This window comes from Marmota flaviventris, chromosome 14 (assembly GCF_047511675.1).
Source record: "Marmota flaviventris isolate mMarFla1 chromosome 14, mMarFla1.hap1, whole genome shotgun sequence".
In the NCBI taxonomy this organism is placed as follows: Eukaryota; Metazoa; Chordata; class Mammalia; order Rodentia; family Sciuridae; genus Marmota; species Marmota flaviventris.
In genome coordinates, this window is record NC_092511.1 from 6,159,190 (window position 1) to 6,164,586 (window position 5,397).

Here is a 5,397-nt window from a genome sequence, read left to right on the forward strand (position 1 = left end):
CGAGGAAATGGCACCTAACTTGGGCTTTCAAGGATGAACGTGTTAGGCCAGCCAGTGCAGGTGGAAGGGAACCACTTATGCAAAGACAGAGAGTCATCAGGAAGGATGACAATTCTGGGAGCTTCAGGTACGAGGCAGGGAGAAGGCTGAGGTAGAAGGCAGGAGTGAGACTGTGAAAAGATGGAAAACAGGCAAATTCTAGAAAGCTAGAACTTACTTGTTATATTCATTCAATTCACATTTATTGAGCTCCTATATGCGAACCACTTTTCTTCTTGTCTTCCCAGCAATCCTTGTTTGTGTCTGTTACTAACTAATGGGCACATGTCAGACACCAGGGCACCATGTCTGGACCCATTAAAGAGGAAACTGAAGCTCAGACGAGTCCAAAGGGTTATCTGAGAGCCTCTGGTTAGTTTGCAGCAGAACCAAGACTTGAAACGAGATCTCCAAATCTCCAGTCCATCCCAGTTCTCACACCGTGTGCAAGCAAGCCCACTGGGGCAGAGACTGTTTCAAACGTATAGAGAACCAAGGTGGGCCATGAAATGATACTCAGCACAAAGATTCCAGAATTTCTCGTGATGTTCAGAAAAACCAGTGGAATCCATGACTTGTTGATCAGGCTTCCATTGCACAGGCATAAGCAGAATTCTCAGTTTGAAAAAAAAGTGCTGGTAAGCACCCAGTCATCCTTCCTGTGGAAACCCACCCTTGAGGGGTTGGCCTGGCACTTGCTCAATAGTGTCCCAGTTTGCAAACAATCCACCTGCAGGTATTGATCCCTCTCTGGGTTCTCTCACTGATGTTACTGTCATTGAGTGAATTGTTTCAGCCCCCACCCCCTCCCCTGTTCTTTTTCAAAAGTCACCTTCTGATGCCATTGATTCCATCAGCATTCTTTGCAGGCTGCAGACTTATTGTTTTGCAGAGACAGCAAATATTGGGAGACCAGAAATCGTGTGCTCCTGGCTTTCCTGGAAAGTGACTAGGTGGGGTTTGCAGAGACAGAAGTGAGGGGCAGAAGAGACTTGTGTCTGGGCAGAGACCATGAGAAGGCCTCCCCCCAACCAATCACCCCGCGATTGGCCCCTAGGTTTGCAGCTACTGTGATGGTATCTTCCTGCCTCTTCCCTCCCATACCACTCCAGGACACCATCTTTATATCTGGGAGCCCGAGCTGGAAGTCAGGAGGCAGCCCCTCTGCCCTTCTGCTTGGAATAGGACTCAGACATGCGTGCTGGGGCCCTAGTTGTGTAGTTAGTGGGTAATACCTAGGCTTGACGTCAGACTGACAAAATTCACATCTCAACTATCCCCTTTACTACTTATGGGACCTTGAGGAGGTTACCTGCCTTTTCTAAGGCTTTGTTTTTGCAATGAGTGCAGGATTGAACCATCTAATATGGTAGCCATTAACTACAAGTGACTCCTGAACACCTGAGATGTGCAGCAAATGGAACATGCATTCTAGATTTCCAGATTTCCTTGGACAACAGACACTGGAGGTATGCACAGCTTTGTCAAAACCTGGCCAGGAAGCCGTCCTCCCACCCCTCCATAGTCAAGGGACAGCAGAGTATGAAAGCCAGGCAGATGCTGCAGATGGCAGCTGCTGCTGGTGTAGTCGGGCCCTTTGGCAGTAACTGGGGTTTGGGGGTAGGTTGCAATGGAGTGTGCATTGTGCTGACAGGAGCTTCTATTCCTGGCTCTGCCACTAACTGCATTCACATCCCTGGGTGACTTCAACAGCTATTCCTTCCACTCCTTCCACACCTAAATGTACTCGGCTGGAAATTAGACTTGCCTCCCAAGGCTCCAGCCAAGATAAAATAAGCTAACACCTCTGAGGTGTTTAGCATTGTCCTGGAACCTGGCAAACACAAGATAAATATTAGCAATTGCTCCCCCAGGCCCAGCTCTCCCACCCTACTCCCCTAGGGCTGAGCAGCAGCAAGTTCTCTCTGGATATCCTGATTATTCTTCTGTCTCCTCCAATACCAGGCACCTTCTTTTTCACATACACTTGGAAAATACTGCTCCTTTGCATGTATTTTGGAGGTGAAGTTTTTTCAGGAACTGAGGTTGATGTGTCAGTATTTGATGAGGTAAATTTGAGGCAAAAGGCCAGGTGGCAGTGACTATTCACTTTTGATACTGACTTGAAGTGAAGAATGGATGAAGGTCAACTAAAATTATAGGTGCTCACACTTGTACATTGCTGGAAATGTAAATTAGGATAACTACTTTAGAAAGCAGTATGGAGATTCCTCAAAAGGCTAGCATGGAACTACCAGGTGACCCAGCCATCCCAGTACTTGGTATTTATCCCAAAGATCTAAAATCAGCATCCTATAGTGATACATCAATGTTTATAGCAACGCAATTCACAATAGCCAAGTTTTGGAACTAGCCTAGGGGCCCATCATCAGATGAACAGATAAAGAAAATGTGGTATTTATATACAACAGAGTTTTACTCAGACATAAAGAAGAATGAAATTATGTCATTTGTGGGTAAAGAATGGAAGTAGAGAATGTTAGCTAAGTGAAACAAGCCAGACTCAGGAGGTCAGGGGTAGGATGGTTTCTTTCATATGAAGAGAGAGAGAGAGAGAGAGAGAGAGAGAGAGAGAGAGAGAGAGAGAGAGAGAGACTCTATGTTAAGGAATTTTTTTAAAAAGGGGTTGATTTCGTAAAAACAGAAGACCAATAGCGTGGAGGAAGGAGACCAAGAGGGAGGGATGAGGAGGGGCATGGGGAAGTACTGGGGAATGAAATCTACCAAGATATGCTCTGCCTATGTATGATTACACCATGTGAATCTCTCCTGTGTGTGTGATTATCAGGCACTAACTAAAACAACAGTAATAGGAGGAGATCAGTAGAGTCGAACCAGTGGATGGGGGAGGGAGGAGAGAAAGAAAGGGGGAGCTACGGGGAGGAGTGATCGAATTACATTATGTGCACAAACAAATATGGCCCACGGAATCTCATTACTACGTATATATAACACCAGTTAAAATATGCCAATTAAAACAAATGAAAAAGAGAAAAAAAGAGGATCTTGAGAAGACCCTGATTAAAAAAAAAAATCCCAGGTGCTCAGAGCAGGAGGTGGGATTAGAGTCCATTTGGGCCTTTGGTTCTCAATATTTTTTCTATGTGAAGTCACACCCAGAAGAAGCCCCTGCAGAACTCAGTGGGCTGAAAAAGCCTTTTGATACATGTTGATGTTCCCTCCATCCTGGGCAGACCCGGAGGCCTTTTGCCCACACGCTTCAGGGATACCATATCCATCTCACTAAGAGCTGGTGTTGGGTACAGAATCTGGAGGGTTTCATCTCTCCAGCTCTGGAACTCTTTTAAGATTAGATTTTCAGTTTTCTTGGTTTCTATTTGTGCATTTCATTTATTAAGCAAATATTTATTTATTCAGGGGTTGATAAGTACATGTTTATATAGAATTTGCTAGTTCAGACACATATATGAACATACATATTATATGTGTATCCCAGTATAACAAAGCAATCAAGGGCATGAACCATGGCTCTAGATATGGGTCGTGTCATTTTGGGGAAATTTCTTAACTTCTCTGTGCCTCAGTTTCTCCTAGTCTGAAGATGAGGGTGCCTAAGAGTACCTGCCTCAATCTTGTGGTGGGTCAGTAAGTGGAGACTGTGGGTGTGTGCACACGAGTGTGCGTGTGTGTGTGTCTGTGCATGCCAGGAGGTGGGCTCCAAGACCCCCTGGGAGCCAGTACTGAGGTGGATTAGAAGTCTCAGGCAGCAGAGCCATGCGGAAGAGGAGCAGGGACTCTCCTGTGCCCAAGTTGGCCACAGGCCTACAGAAGAGGCCAGAGCAGCATTCTTTGGCCTTTAGCTCCCTTTTCGTGTTCCTGCAGCGAATTCTTCCTAAGGTGGAAAGTGAGGGACCCAGAGGGAGATGTTGCTGCAGGGAGAAGGCAGGCAGCCTCGACACCTGGTCTAGCTCCCTCCTACCAGCTGTAGCTCTGCTGCCCCTGAAGATGCTCATTCTAGAGTCACACTGGACCTTGACTTTTTCTTACTAGTTTAGGAATGCATTCATGCATGTATTTAAATTTTTATTTTTTTTGGTTCTGAAGATTGAACCCAGTGCTTTACCATTGAGCTACATCCCTAGCCCTTTTTATTTTTGATTTTGAGACCAGTCTTGCTAAGTCACCCAGGTCGCCTTGAACTTGTAATCCTCCTGCCTCAGCCTCCTGAGTTACTGGGATTATAGATGTGTGCCACTGTACCTGCCTTGATATCTTCTTTTTAAATAACAGCTTTATTGAAATACAGCCAGTGTATTTTAATAAAAGTATTTCAGTCAATGCTTTGTAGCATATTCACAAAACTATGTGACTACCATTGCAATCAATTCTAGAACTTTAAAAAAAATACCGAATGCTTTACAAATTTGTGTGTCCTCCTTGCACAGGGGTCATGCTGTGTAGAGTTCCAATTTTAGTATGTGCTATTGAAGCAAGTATTCTAGAACATTTTTATATCCCCAAGAAGAGACCCTGTACCTCTAGCAGTCACTCCCCTCAGCTCCTGGAAACTTCTAACCTCTCTCTCTTATTTTTTCCTCTATGGATTTGCCTATTCATACAAATGGAATTATACAACATGCGGCCTTTTGCAAATGGCTTCTTTCACTGAGCATAATGTCTCCAAGTCTTATCCACATATTGTACTTCGTTTGTTTTGACTGGGTAATAATATTCCATTGTGTAGATACCCCACGTCTTGTTTATCCACAGTGAATTATGAACAATTCTGCTTTGAGCATTTGTGTTTTCATGTGTGCATGTGCTTCCATTTCCCTTAGATTTTCTGGGGGGTAGAATTACAGGGATGGATGGAAACCACACTCAGCTTTGAGGAACTGCACACTGGTTTCCATGCTGGCTGGCCCCATTTTACACACCCACCAGCCGTGAAAAGGGACTCCAATTTCTCCCCATTCTCATTAGAACTTATTATTATCTATTTGTCTGATGTGTAGCTGCCTTTTGATGTGTCCTGCAGGGGGTGGGGCTGTCAGTGGTGTCGTGTGTGTGTGTGTGTGTGTGTGTGTTTTAATATTTTTGTAGATGGAGAGAATGCCTTTATTTGCTTTTTTTTTTTTTTAATGTGGTGCTAAGGATCGAACCCAGTACCTCATACATGCTAGGCAAGTGCTCTGTCACTGAGCTACAGCCTCAGCCCCTTGTTGGGGTTTTGATTTGCATTTCCCGGAGGTCAATGGAAAACGTGGCTTCGCTTTTTACTTTTTGTGCTCTCAGGTGATAAGGCATCAGGTCTGGAAGGAGCTTCTTTATCAATGGTCCAACTCAATCACTTTATAAGTGGACAGAGCAGACAAG

General features: G+C 44.7%; 1 pseudogene; it reads right to left on the reverse strand.

Moving 5' to 3' along the window:
• Positions 1 to 4,421: 4,421 nt before the first annotated feature.
• LOC114094717 (U6 spliceosomal RNA) lies at positions 4,422 to 4,516 on the reverse strand (annotated as a pseudogene).
• Between the last annotated feature and the right edge of the window lie 881 nt (positions 4,517 to 5,397).